Source organism: Chelonoidis abingdonii, chromosome 1, assembly GCF_003597395.2.
Source record: "Chelonoidis abingdonii isolate Lonesome George chromosome 1, CheloAbing_2.0, whole genome shotgun sequence".
Lineage (NCBI taxonomy): Eukaryota > Metazoa > Chordata > Testudines > Testudinidae > Chelonoidis > Chelonoidis abingdonii.
This window is the reverse complement of record NC_133769.1, coordinates 259,996,377-260,012,298: the sequence shown is the minus strand read 5'-3', so window position 1 is coordinate 260,012,298 and position 15,922 is coordinate 259,996,377.

The window sequence follows — 15,922 nt, the reverse complement described above, 5'->3', positions numbered from 1 at the left end:
AATAGGCATTTTCTAAATTCAGATTATATACATCTGTTAGAATCCAACAGCTGTTCAGAAATTTTGGATTTCTTGTATATTATATACTATTTATTGAACAGTGTTTAGCCTCCTCTCTTCCCCCCTCACCGCTTTTCTCTTCTCCTCTGTCTTTTTAGTATTTACTGGAATTAGTCTGTCTTTTAGGAGACGTACAGGAACAAACACATTGGAACATATGTGATTTTGTTTTTCCTTACAGTCCTGAGTGTATTATACAATTGATATCCAGATAACATAGCTTCTTAGTAGGGCTGTTGATTAATCGCAGTTAACTCACATGATTAACTCAAATTAATCGTGATTTAAAAAATTAACAATTAATTGCAATTTTAATTGCATTGTTAGAGAATAGAATATCAATAGAAATTTATTAAATATTTTGGATGTTTTTCTACATTTTCAAATATACTGATTTTAGTGACAACACAGAGTACAAGGTGTACACTACTCACTTTATCATTTTTACAGTGCAAATATTTGTCATAAATATAAACAAAAGAGTGTATTTTTCAGTTCACCTCTTGCAAGTACTGTAGTGCAATCTCTTTACCGTGAAAGTGCAACTTACAGATGTAGATTTTTTTTGGGTTACATAACTGCACTCGAAAACAAAACAATGCAAAATTTTAGAGCCTACAAGTCCACTTAGTCCTACTTATTCAGCCAATCGCTAAGACAAACAAGTTTGTTTACATTTATGGAAGATAATGCTGCCCACTTCTTATTTACAATGTCATCAGAAAGTGAAAACAAGTGTTCACGTGGGACTCTTGTAGCCTGTATTGCAAGGTATGTATGTGCCAGATATGCTGAACATTCGTATGCCTACTCATGCTTCAGCCACCATTCCAGAGGATATGCCTCCATGTGGATGATGCTCATTACAAAAACAATGTGTTAATTAAATTTGTGACTGAACTCCTTGGGGGAGAATTGTCTTCAGCTCTATTTTACCTGCATTCTGCCATATATTTCATGTTATAGCAATCTCAGATGATGACTCAGCACATGTTCATTTTAAGAACATTTCACAGCAGATTTAATGGAACAGAGTGAGTACCAACCTGAGATTTCTAAACCTAGCTACAGCACTCGATCCAAGACTTAAGAATCTGAAGTACCTTCCAAAATCTGAGAGAGATGAGTGTGGAGCATGTTTTCAAAAGTCTTAAAAGAGCAACACTTCGATGTGAAAACCTACAGAACCCGCACCACCAAAAAAGAAAATGTGCTGGTTGCATCTCACTCAGATGAAGAAAATGAACTTGCGCCAGTCTGCACTGCTTTGGATTGCCATCAGCATGGATGCATGTCCTCTGGAATGGTGGTTGCAGCATGAAGGTATTATACAGACAAAACTACACAGGATCTTTTCAAGGGGGCAAGACAAAAATGCCACATTTATTATGATAACACAATTTGATTTATGACCAATAACCAATACCTACACACACCCATCAGATGTTCTGCAGCTGCTGTATAGTTACCAGTCCTGAACATAGCTTGAGTCCATGGCTTGATTTTACAGCTTGGGTTCGTAGCTTGTGGTGGCTAACTGGTCAGGAAAGCCAGGCACAAGGAAGGGCTGGGTCTGCCCTCCCATGTTGGCAGCAGAAAGTTACCCTCCCAAAGTCTTCCATTTCATCCATCCTTTTTGTAGGCTTTAGTTTAAATCCAGAGTCTATAGATCTTGCTGTGTCACACTGCTTCTGGTTTGGTGTGATTGATCACCCGTCAGTTGCAGACGTGACTTTCCGCCTTGGACCTGGCTTTGATCTTCCCTCTATTGTACCTTTCATTCTTTTCTTTTAGGTTGGACTCTTCTTACTTTTGTTAGGGCTGTTGTCTGCATCTTCAGCTGTTGATGTTTCAACTCTATCTCATCAGGACAGGCTGGCGTTAGAGGTTGATTCCATCATCCATACATACCTCATTCGCACATCTAAACTAATAAGATTACAGCAGAGTTTTGCAAAAATGAAGGTTGCAGCAAGCTTTTACAAAATGGAGTAAGCGTTGTAAAATGGAGTTTGAATTACAATATGGCAAACAGTGAACAGAAGTAGACAAGTGTAATGAATGGCAAACAATGAACAGAATTTACAATACTGAAATGGTGCAAGTCTCGGGATTTAAGCAGGAATTGGATTGATGGTGAAACTTACAAGGGCAACTGGCTGAACAACTATGGCTTTTAACAAGCATTTTAATTGTCAATTAGCCAGTTATTGGGGTAACCGGATTTATGAATGAATGTTGTTTCATTCATAAAACTTTTACGTGTGAAGTTACATTAATAAAGTGAAAAATTAAACAATTTCATTCATCAGTTCTACAAAAGGACATATTAATCTTTAGCGCATCTGGCATGGAAATATCTTGTGATGCCGGCTATAAAAGTGCCATGAGAATACCTGTTCTCACTTTCAGGTGATGTGAACAAGAAACAAGCAGTATTATTTCCTGCAGATGTAAACAAACTTATTTGTCTGAGCGATTTGGCTGAACAAGAAGTAGAACTAAGTGGACTTGTAGGCTCTGGAGTTTTACATATTTTTGGTACATAATTCTACATTTGTAAGTTCAACTTTCATGATTGAGATTGCACTACAGTACTTGTATTAGGTGAATTGAAATACACTATTTGTTTTTTACAGTGCAAATATTTGTAATATAAATAAAGCGAGCACCATACATTTTGTATTGTTATAATTGAAGTCAGTATATTTGAAAATGTAGGAAACATACAAAAATATTAACAGCGCAATTAATCACAATTACTTTTTTTAATCGCTTGGTGAAGCCTAAGTAGGGCTATGCTTGATTTGCCTTTAGTACTCATTTTCTTAAAGACCTTCGTTGATTGCTTCAGTCATAAAAATACAGCTAAAGCCACTAAGAAAAGTTTGTATAGAAGAATAATCTGAATAAGAGAACGTGTGTGTTCAACCAAATGAAGGGTGTGGTTTTGGTTTTGTAGTATATGGAACATGCTGAATTTACAAGCTAGCCAGTGAATGACCAAGATTTAACTGTCAAACAGCCCAGTTTAGTTCAGATTAAACAAGAGTTGTTTATCGGCAATTTACAGCAGTATAAGGAAAAGTCTAAAATCTCATTGAACTATATTTTAAACATGTAAGATTGGACAGTTTGGATTGAAAAAACAACCACCTTTCCTCAAATTTAGGTCTTGTCTGTACTTGGGATTCAGCAATCAGTGGTCAGCAACTAGCATAGCTGCACTGGGGCAACCTGAAGCATAGACAGAGAAGCAGCCATTTGCACTAGTCGACCTTCTTCCAGTTTCAAGTAGTTGTAGGCTCTGCTAGTATAGAAAGCTACATGTTCTAGGATAGTAAAGTTGTCTCTTGATTTTAGCTTGTCTGAATCTCAAAGATATTCCTACTATCCCTGAGAGAAATGTTGTAATGTTATATAATGCTCTTAGTTACAGAATTCTTTTGTTATATTATGTGCAGGTGTTGTAGTTACAAAACTTATCAATTTCCCGAATGGAGTGTCCCTCTTCTATCCCACCCAAATTTTATTATTGTTCCAAAATACTTTAGATTTTGTTAGAGCAGTCTTTCTTTTTAAAGTCTTCCATTATACAAAAGTTCAATTTCCTTTTCTTTTCCCCAATTTACTCTGAGTGTGGAGCAACAATAATTTCTTTGTTAATGGTAGCCATGTTTGTCTGTATCAGCAAAAACAATGTGGAGTCCTTTTGGCACCTTAGAGATGAACAAATGTATTTGGGCGTAAGCTTTCATGGGCTTAAACCCACTTCAACAGATGAATGGAGTGAAAAACACAAAGCAGTATAAATATTGCAACATATGAAAAGATAGGTGTTACCTTACCAAATGCGGGGTGGGGTCAGTGCTAACGAGGCTAATTCAATTAAGGTGGAAGTGGCCTATTCTCAATAGCTGACAAAAAGGGGTAGAGTCTGTTTTTGAAATCAGGCCTGAATAGTTCCAGTTGGCAAATTTAATTCCAGTTCTGTTTTGCTTACAGACAGCCCCCCAACCTGAAGCAAATACTCACTAGCAACTACACACCACACAACAAAAACAGTAACCTAGGAACCAGTCCCTGAAACAAACCCTGTTGGCAACTCTGTCAAGGGACACCATCATAGGACCTAACCACATCAGCCACACCAACAGGGGCTCGTTCACCTGCACATCTGCCAATGTGATATATGCCATCATGTGCCAGCAGTGCCCCTCCGTCATGTACATTGGCCAAACTGGACAGTCTCTATGCAAAAGAATAGACACAAATCAGACATCAAGAATTGTAGCATTCAAAAACCAATAGGAGCACAATGCAGTCTCATTGGACACTCCGTAACAGACTTAAGTGGCAATTCTTCAGCAAAAAAACTTCAAAAACAGACTCCATCCCCAGAGCAGCTCCAGGTACCAGCGCAGCAAGCATATGACAGGGGTGGCCTGCTGGTAACTGTGAGGGCAGCAGCAGGCGGCTTTCGGCTGCGTGCCTGTGGGAGGTCTGTTGGTCCCATGGCTTCGGTGGCAATTTGGCAGCAGGGACGCTGATGGCGCGGCACTGGTGGAGCTCCTGCAGGCATGCCACTGAATTTGTGCGACCAGCGGACTATCTGCAGGTGTGCCACTTGAAAGCTGCCTGCCTGCTGTGCTTCGGGCGGCAAAAACCATAGAGCCGCCACTGTCCACCCCTTCTTGTCAACTGTTGAAAATAGCCCACTTCCACCTTAATTGAATTAGCCTCGTTAGCACTGACCCCCCATTTGGTAAGCCAACTCCCATCTTTTCACGCGCTGTAATATTTATACTGTTCTCTGTGTTTTTTCACTCCATGCGTCTGATGAAGTAGGTTTGAGCCCACGAAAGCTTATGCCCAAATAAATTTGTTCGTCTCCAAGGTACCACAAAGACTCCTTGTTGTTTTTCCTTTTTTAATGTTATCTGTATGTATTTTATAAGGTTTTATACCATTGCTCTTTAGTCAAACAAGCCATGTGTATTATTAAAGATTTCCACAGCTTTTTAGTAACAGCCGTGAATTAGCGTGTTAGCTGCACTTCCAAAGGAAGACATCACCCGTGTATTGTAAAAGGAAAGTCTTGGTTTATGGATTGAGAGAATATCAGTCAAATCATCTATCTTGTAACTATGTCAGGTAACATTCATATTGAACTAATGGGCGCTTGTCAGAGTCATAGTAACAGACTTAACATGGTTTCCGTGAAAACACCAAGCGACTATTTGTGAAATGCAGATGATGTCTGACAAGAAAGCCTCAGTTGTGTCTTAACAGTAATTTATATCAACTTTTACTTTTTTATCTTGTGGGCCCTAAGATTTTAGAAGTTGGTTAGTTGCTTTCAACCTTTTCTTTGTCACAGAATTAAACCACTCTTTCCATCCTAGAATCCTTTGAGAATTGGGTAGGTATCTACTCACTTTCACTCCCATGTTGGCTACTGGGAATGAGGGAGCTCCACTCTTACTCCATATCCATCCAGGCAAACAGTCCAGAAATCTGGAGACTTTATGCAAGTGATTTATGCCCTAGTTTGTATATTTGATGACTCCGCATTAGGTTGTTCACATAAATGACAGCAACTGTTCAGCCTCGCAGGATCTGAATGTCTCAAACTATCTTCAGTTCATTTTCTATTCACATTAATGAAAAAGCAGCTCTTCTGTCCCCTCTGGAAGGGTGGGTCTCTCCCCTAAGCCAAGGTCCTAGCTACTCCCTCCCCTCTGTCAGTGGTGGATCGGAAGAGTCATTCCCCTGGCCTTGACCATTTTTCCTTCTCCCTCTTGCCTTGAGGGGGAGAGGGGGGTCACACTACTACTAGGTTGGTCCCCTGGAATGCAGACACCTAGCCTTGAGAGCTGCTCAGCCCTACAATGGCTCTTTTCCAACAGTAGAGCTAGGGCCTAGATCACTGTCCCCAGCCATTGCCTCAGATATACAGAGGTCACAAGTGTTGCCTTGCATAGTACTTCTCTATCTGTAATTCTGATTATGGGTGGGTGGTGGCAGCCATCAAAGTGAGGGTTCTGGAGGACTCCAGCCATGGAGATGTGTGGCCTAAAGCAACTCCCCACAGGTCTGTGGCTCTCCCATCTCTGTGGCAAGCATCCCCTGCACACTGATCTGCCTCAACCTCGATATGGGTGACTTTCTCAAGTGGTGCCAGGGGTCGATCAGTCTCCATGGCAATAATGGAAAGCATGGTAGCAAGTTTGTGATGGGGGAGCTGGAATGGAGAACCTCAAAAAAACTCTCATATAGGGGTCCCCAAACATCCACTGGATGGGAACAACCATCAGTCCCTAATAAACTTTGCATATATTCAAGCTGACCTACTGGTGAAAGACCATAGCTCAGTAGCAAGGCCTCCAAGCCACTTATTTATTAGTTTTATTGATGACGATTAATAGAGCAGTGGTGCATAGAGGCCTCAGCCCTATTGTGCTATGCACTGTATAAACACGCGATGAAGGCAGCCTATGCCCTGACAAGCTTGTGGTGAAAGTAAATAAGTGTTAACTTAAGGTATAAACAAGCACTATTGTAATACAAATATTTATTAACAATAGTAATATATTATCTATATTAAAATAACACTACATTTGCAAAGACAGCCACTTAAAAATTAGGAAAGGCCAGAATTAAGATTACCCTTTCTGTCTGTACATATGCATTATACTAGTATTTAATTAGATGATTTCTTTTTCTTTCCATCCCTTTGTGGATTGTAAACAGAATTTGAATCCAAGACCTTCAGGCCCACAATATAGACCTCTGCCACTTGAGCTCAAGGAGTATAACCGGTTGATAGCAACAGAAAGTTGTTATAGTCTCTACTTAAACTGGCCGCTAGATGGAGATGTGACACACGCTTTGCCAGTAGGTTACACAGGTATTTGCTAGACAGCAATAGAATGTTGGGAATGGACTGAGGCCTAATGTTTGCAAACGGAATAACCAAATACTTAGATTTGGCAGATTATTTCAGAAAGGCAGCGTGCTTCAGATTTGTGTCTGCCAGATCAGAAATCTGGGTTCTATTACCAGCTCTGCTAGAAGTGCCAGAACCATGCTACCTTACATGTAAAATAGTGGGAAAGTATAGATAACCTTGCTCCAGAAGGGTTGAGAAGTGTATAAGAAACATTGACAGCTGTCAATGGACAAAATGAGACCTGAAGAGGAGCTGTCGCTTGCAATCTCGTCTCTTTCACAAACAAGTTGGTGTAATAAAAGATAATACCTCACCCACCTTGTCACTTGAACTCATGGTCACCTGACTTCAATTCATCTTCTGCAAGAGTACAGGGTATTTTGTGGGTCTCACTTGCAGACTACCAGCATATGCTCATTCCTGTCAATGCTTAAAATAAGTAAACAAAACCCAAACCCAAAATATTTTCCTGAAACAAGTACTAAGACTTCAAGGCTTAAGTCTACTGCCAAATGTCAGATGTTGGGTATATCTACAGTAGGTAAATATCCGGGGTGGAGGTAGAGAATATTATGATTAAAGAGTGTCAAAGTTAGATTCAGGACTCAGTTTGTCAGACCACTCTGTTTTATTAGCACAGCGCTCTGCTAATACACCCAGATAATGTGAGCACCATACAAGACACACACTCTTATTTATACAGATAAAAGGGGGAGAGCACTTAGCAAGATAACAAAGGAAGCAGAATCTGATAAGTTTACCTGGGCTAGCCATGCATATCTTATTTCCTTACTAACTATTACCGATCTTCTGTTTAATGTTTCGCCATTAGCACCCTTGTTTATGCCTAATGTTTCTTTTCCTGGCACCTGTATTTCAACATTTCTTATTTTTGCTTAAAGGTACATACAACATTTCTTTAATCCATTCTTATTTTTACAATATAATTCATTTTACTTTCACAAGAGAGAATTGCGAGAAGCAGTGGAATTACTGCAAGAAAATGTTTGAGTAAAGTCATCTTGTTCCTCCTCTTGCGTTTAAGGAACAAAGTCCAATCAATAATAAAACTTTGTGCATAGCAAGATAGTGTGATCTGAGCATAAGAAGAGGAAAAGTGGAGGTTTTTTCACTTTATGATTTTGCATCATAGAGATGAATGATGTAAGAATTTCTATAGCTGAAATGAAGAGCTATTATTTTTTCTCCGAGTGGTGTTCTTGGTTGGATTCTCTGGCTCAGGGTAAGTCATCTAACTTTTTAAAATTAAGTCCCTGATCTTGTAACAGTAAATGTACAGGTTTCAGAGTGGTACAATCTGTTTAGCAGAGCTGTTTGATGTATGTGTCCTGTGTGTGTTGCAGGAAGAATTTTGAGGTAAACAGCATGGTTTATATAAGCCATAAAAATACGTGTTCACACAATCTTTCCTATAGATTTTTCTAGTTCATTCTTTGAATCTTGAAAACACATCTGTTTATAGAATGCATTGTTTGAGGAATCTAGACAGCTTATGGTACTGATCAGAGCTTTAAAAATCCACTCTTCTAGGAAGAGTAGGGACCCTTCCTGTGCAAGTACCATCAAATTCTGCAGGACCTAACTTGCGTTTTTTAAAAAAAAAAACGCACAACAGTTTCTAACACTTGTATTTGGAAACGACTGGTTAGGTTTCGCTGTTATTTAGATTCGTGTGGGCAGCAGTAACCCTAACGAGAATCGCAGCTTGAGAAAGCTGAGCAACTACAGAGGTAGGAGGAATTGGAACTAATCTCTGGGCGAGTGGGGACGAAAAATAAAGGTTGCAGGAGAGGTAGACCCCTGGCCCCAACCACCCACACATGTCTGTGGTAGGAGTGGGAGACACTTCTACAGCCCCTTCTCCTGGTGATTGTGTGAAGGTATTCACGTTTATCAGACCTACTAGCCAAAGGCTTCTGCAAAATATGGACACCCCCCTGAGCAAGGTCCAGGGACAGCACCCTGATAGAATTCCTCCCTTTCTCAACAGCTGTAAGACGAGCTGGTGGTTTCTTAACTGGGCATTGCTCTTGGACAGTGGAAGATATCTGGACTGGAGGATGTCTTCCCTGTCAATATAAGATTTAGTGTTTGCTAATGTCCAGGCTGTGAATGGGTGTGTGGATTGGTGTGAGAGTAAGCATGTGATGGGAAGGGAGATACTGATGGGGTAAATTATTAAAGAGAAGCATAGCGAGAAAGATGAGGACACCAGAATTCTACCATTTCCTGACTTCAGAGTGCTTGACTTTTTTAAGAGTTACAATCTACATTAAAAGAATGTTATGTATAACTAAATAGAAAATTGATCAATAATATGCTTGTTAGACACAATGTATAGTTAACTATTTTACTCAATTTAATTGATGAGGCAAGACTTTGGGGAGGCATGGGGTCGTAGACTTTGTCCTCACGCAGATGCGTGTCAAGCCCTGGGGCTGCTTTCCTCATCTCTTGGTCACCAGTTGTGAGAAAAAAAGTTGGTGCCATTTGGTAACTGAGGATTCGTGTACACTACAGTATTATTCCGATTTTACATAAACCGGTTTTGTAAAACAGATTGTATAAAGTCGAGTGCACGTGGCCACACTAAGGACGTTTATTCGGTGGTGTGCTTTCATGGTCCAAGGCTGGCATCGATTTCTGGAGCGTTGCACTGTAGGTAGCTATTCCATAGCTGTCCCATAGTTCCCGCAGTCTCCTCCGCCCCTTGGAATTCTGGGTTGAGATCCCAGTACCTGATGGGGCAAAAATCATTGTCATGGGTGGTTCTGGGTAAATGTCGTCACTCATTCTTTCCTCCGGGAAAGCAACGGCAGACAATCATTTTGTGCCCTTTTTCCCTGGATTGCCCTGCAGACGCCATAGCATGGCAGCCATGGAGCCCGTTTTGCCTTTTGTCACTGTCACCGTATGTGTACTGGATGCTGCTGACAGAGGCAGTACAGCAGCGCTATACAGCATCATTCATTTGCCTTTGCATGATAGCAGAGACGGTTATCAGTCGTTCTGTACCGTCTGCTATGCCATTGTAAACTGGCAATGAGATGACGGTTATCTGTCGTTCTGTACTGTCTGCTGCTGTCATGGGTGCCCTTGGCTGAGGTCGGCCAGGGGCACAAAGACAAAAATGGCAGTGACTCCCTGGGTCATTCCCTCCCTTATGTTGTTGTTTCTAAAAATAGTCAGTCCTGCCTAGAATATGGGGCAAGTGTACTAGAGAACCAGAGAGCACAGCTTCTCCGTGTCAATCCCGCAGAAATGATGAACTACATGCCATTCTAGGGGGTGCCCCTGCAACAACCGCACCCGTTGCTTCCCTGCTCCCCCAACCATCCTGGGCTACCGTGGCAGTGTCCCCTCATTTGTGTGATGAAGTAATAAAGAATGCAGGAATAAGAAACACTGACTTGTTAGTGAGATAAAATGAGGGGGAGGCAGCCTCCAGCTGCTATGATAGTCCAAGCAGGGACATTAAGCGGTGGGGGAGAGGAGCCCAGCATCCCGCTGCTATGATAGTCCAGGCAGTACAGAATCTTTTCTTTACACATGAAAGGGAGGGGGCTGATGGAGCTCAGCCCCCAGTTGCTATGATGAAGACGGTTACCAGCCGTTTCTGTACCATCTACTGGGAATGACCAGGAATCATTCCTATTTTTACCCAGGCGCCCCGGCCGCCTCACCTGAGGCCAGCCAGGAGCACTCACATGGGCTGATGATGACAGACGGATAGCAGTCATATTGTACCGTCTGCCACCGGAGGGAGGGGAGGGAGGAGAGGATACTGCTGTTCACTGCCGCAGCATCGCGTCTACCAGCAGCATTCAGTAGACATAGGGTGACATTGAAAAAAGTCAAGAAACGATTTTTTCCCCTTTCTTTCACGGGGGGGGGGAGGGGGTAAATTGACGAGCTATACCCTGAACCACCCCGGACAATGTGTTTGACCCTACAGGCATTGGGAGCTCAGCCAAGAATGCAAATGCTTTTCGGAGACTGCTGGGGACTGTGGGATAGCTGGAGTCCTCAGTACCCCCTCCCTCCCTCCATGAGCGTCCATTTGATTCTTTGGCTTTCCGTTACGCTTGTCACGCAGCACTGTGCTGTGGACTCTGTATCATAGCCTGGAGATTTTTTCAAATGCTTTGGCATTTCGTCTTCTGTAACGGAGCTCTGATAGAACAGATTTGTCTCCCCATACAGCGATCAGATCCAGTATCTCCCGTACGGTCCATGCTGGAGCTCTTTTTGGATTTGGGACTCATCGCCACCCGTGCTGATCAGAGCTCCATGCTGGGCAAACAGGAAATGCAATTCAGAAGTTCGCGGGGCTTTTCCTGTCTACCTAGCTACTGCATCCGAGTTCGGATTGCTGTCCAGAGCGGTCACAATAGTGCACTGTGGGATACCACCAGGAAGCCAATACTGTCGATTTGCGGCCACACTAACCCTAATCCGATACGGTAATACCAATTTTAGCGCTACTCCTCTCGTTGGGGAGGAGTACAGAAACCGATTTAAAGAGCCCTTTATATCACTATAAAGGGCCTCGTGTGGACGGGTACAGCATTAAATCGGTTTAACACTGCTAAAATCGGATTAAATGCGTAGTGTAGACCAGGCCTTTGTGTTTATGTAAAGTGATACATCGATCTCAGTCTAGTTCTTAGGAAGTGGATACATAAAACCAGCACAACAACTGGTATCCTTCTGGCAGCTTGGAGGGCTGCCCAGGGTACTGAAAATTTAGGGGCTGAAATCTGAGTGAATGAGTATTTATCTCTAGTTACTCAGATTTTGTCTTGCCAAGGCACTTCTTGACAAATAACCAGCCTTGATTGGAATTTTTTTCCACTGCTGACGATTCTGTTAAATTTATATGGTTCATATACTCCTGTAATCTCCTTTTCTTAATCGGCGAGTAAATTCCAGTTTGAATGGAGAGTTTATAAACTATTTCAGAAAAGTTAAAATCTCTAGGTAAACTATGCAAAAGAGATGTCGTACAATATATGGTAAGTGGGATTGATTTAACACATCAGTAGAAACAAGGAGTGAACCCTATTTATTTGTAACTGAAGACATTTAAGAGATTTGTTATATATAAACAGTTACCATGTGAAACTTAATTTCAACTCAATTAAAATGTTCTTTTACTATAATAGTTATGGTGTTTCATTAATTATTCACAGTGTGGTTTAACTATTCCAAGAGTTTGTAAAATGGTTTGATATTGTCTTTTAAATTATAGAAATCCAGCTTTTAGTGCTATAGCATTGTGTGTGATGTCTAAGTAATGTAACTGTTTTGCAAAGCATGTATGGCATTTTTTGTAATTAAATTGTAGCCATTGAAATACTAACCTATGAGGCTGCCATTTTTGATCCAGTCTGATGATGATCCCATCCAAGAAAGTGATGGATTCAGTGGAGTGCTAGGCCTGATGTTGCTTGTTCAGTGAAACTTCTTTACAGTGATGGGTTAATATAATGAGCTGTCATCTAAATGTTTTACTGTAGGAAAGCGAAATCAGTTGCCATTTCCAGTGAGTTTTCTCTATAGTATAATGTTGAAATGTGAGGAAGGAGAAATTCATTGTGACCTGTATTTGATGTATCAGGCCTTTATTTTTTTAAAAAAGCCTACAACTAAACACTTTTTTAAAACACTATTTAAAATTAACATTTAACTTAAAATATTTGCTTTTACTACAAACATTTTGAAAACGTTTTGTTGTACACTTTTCAAATGCAAATCACACTATATTTATATCTGGGTTTGTCTTGTAATTCTTGAAATTGAAGATAGACACATCCTGTTTGATGAATCTGGATTACTGCACTTTTAAATTCTCATCCTAATAAATGGCAATAATGTACAGTGTTTAGCTGATATAAGTAATAGGAAATTAGCTTCTTGTACGTTTTAGTTACTGAAAAGATTTAGCCTATATTTGGAAGGGAAATGGAATTGCACAAAATGACACTTCAATATCACTCTTATTCAGTTAGAAGAGAGGTTTTATTTCTTTAGAATTTTTAGAGCAAAAGTCAATTGCCAGTAATCTTAGAACAGGTTTTGTTTTTTTTCTGTCACCAATAAGTGAAATCACTATTTACATTCTGGGCAGGGCTATTTGGAGTATAATTTTACTGGTACTCTTTCTCTTTTGTTGTTTTTACATGTTTGCAATCTTTTGTGCTTGTTGCAAGCTGTTTAAGTTATTCTCCCTATCCTACAGCAGTGTTTTGTGTGGTGGCTATACCTACTTCCTCCTACTATATATACTTGTTATGCATAACAAAACCCCATGTGTTCATGAAATACGTTGTACAGATCTCAGGTTCACTATACCCACTGGGCTGGAAACAGCAATCTTTTTGGTGAGGTTTCTAAAACTTAAACTGGGCCATATTGCCACAAGAACAGCCCGTCTTCTATTTTAGTATTTCTACCTCTGTTCCAAGCCAAAATCAGGAAGTACAGAGCCACAAAACTTTCATCAATTTGTTTAGTTTTTATTAAATGGCATTTTTTAAAGTCCCTAAAAATATTATACACAACTTAAATTTGTTGCCTTCTGGTTTTTAGATTGGCTGTGGCATGGAGGCTCCATTAGTCTTCTAGGCTGGCTAATTTTTTCTAAAAGCAATAGGCAAAGGTCTGTTATACATAGTGGGTGGGTGGGAGCAGGGTTGTTTTGATTTTGTTTTTTTAACATCTGTTACCAATAAGGTTGCCAACTTTCTAATGGCACAAAACCAAACACCCCTGCCCCATCCCTTCTCTGAGGCCTCACGCCCCACTCACTCTCCCCAACCTATTCACTTGCTCATTTTCAGGGGGCTGGACCAGGGGGGTTGGAATGCGGGAGGGGGTGAGGGCTCCAGCTGGGGGTGTTGGCTCTGCGGTGAGATCAGGGATGAGCTGTGGTTCCCGGCCAGAGGGAGCTGGTGCACGGAGTGGGGGCCGTATGCAGGGTGGAGGCAGCATGCGGAGAATTCCTGGCCGCCCTTATGTCTAGGAGACGAGGGACATGTCGCCGCTTCCGGGGGGCCATGTGGAGCCGGGTTGCGAGCCTGCCAGCCACGCGCCAACCACACTTTAAACAGCCTGGTCAGCAGTGCTGACTGGAGCTGCTAGGGTCCCTTTTCAGCTGAATGTTCCAGTTGAAAACCAGATGTTATGGGTTGGACCCCCTGTCTGGGATGCCATCTGATATACTGTGGTCCCACTGAGCCCACCAGTTCCACCAGCCTGGACTGCCTCACCCTGTCCTTGCTGTGCCAGGTCCTCAAGCCTTCTCTAGCAAAAACACACAGGTAAGGCCATACCCAGCTACAGACACAGACTGAAATCAGCTCTGTGAGGAAGGATTCATCTTGGCGATTTACCCAGCACTCATGTGCACACCACCTTTGGGGTGTAAACCCAAAATTATATAGTTATGCGCTGTACAGAGAGACTTGTGCTGCGCAAGCTCATAAAAATTGCCACCTCCCTCAATTTGGAGGGAGATGCAGCTTTTTGCCGCCCCTCCCCCCCATATGAATTGTACAAACTGGTTTATAGAAAAAGACAAGTTTATTAAGTATAAAAGACACATCCTAAGTGATTATAAGGGATGGCAAACAGATCAAAGCAGATTACTGAGTAAATAAAACAAAATATGCGAACTAGGCTTAATACATTAAAGAAACTGGCTACAAATAGTAATTTCTCACCGTAAATGTTGTTTGATGTAGGTTGCAGAGTTTCTTGACAGTAAACTGCACTGCTTGCAGCTTAAATCTCCTGGTATACCCTTCACAGGCTGACCTTTCTCAGCCTGGGTCCCAGTCCTTCTCCCCAGATCAGTCCTAGGTGTTTCCAGCAGTCGTTCTGGACAGGGATTCAGTGAAGAATTTGTGACTGTGATTAACACATTCTCCAGCCTTAAATAGAATTTACATGTGGTGAGAGTCTTTTGTTTCCCAGTCTGACTTCCTACCCCCCCCTTAATGGAAAAACACTGGAAGCCCAAGATGGGGATCTCATTCCAGATGGCATGATCACTTGACCCTGTAGTGTCAAAGCAGCAACCCAAGAAGCTTCTCAGGAAGATGGGAGATTAGTATCTTCAAAGTTTAATTGTTCTTCTTAATGGCTAATTAAGGCTAATTGCCTACTGTTTGGGCATTTCCCAGATGCAAACACTTGTGCAATTGATGCAGAGTTTATATTCCTCACTTCAGATACAGCAATGATACATGCATACAAATAAGATAATCATATTTGGTAAATCATAACCTTTTCAGTGATGTGTCAGAGGGGTAGCTGTGTTAGTCTGGATCTGTAAAAGCAGCAAAGAATCCTGTGGCACCTTATGGACTGACATTTTGGAGCATGAAAGCTCATGCTCTAAAACGTCGGTTAGTCTATAAGGTGCCACAGGATTCTTTGCTGCCTTTTCAGTGATGTCTCACAAAACCCGTCTCGCATCAAATACAACTTAGTTATGCCATATTCATATCATAAACATATTTCCATGAAGAATATGGGTGTGATGTGACATCGGACACCTGGCAACCCTTGTTATCAACCTTTGGTCCCATTGACCACAAGGTCTTACTAACTTGTCTGCAGTTCTTAACTGGGTGAATGCTGTTGTTGCTTTTTTGTGTTTCAGCTCTTTCCTTCTAGAAGGTAATTTTAGGCCAGTGATTATCTGCCTCCAGGAATCTTATATGGGGTTCTACAGAGTTTTTTGTCGTCGTCCTCTATAAGTGACTGTGAGATTGTTTTCTTTAATCTGAGGTGTTGTCAGCATGCAGTGACATTCATCTCAGTCTAACTTTTTAAATCAGTTGTGCATTTGTTTCTAATTTCCTAGTGTTTGGCTGAGATTAG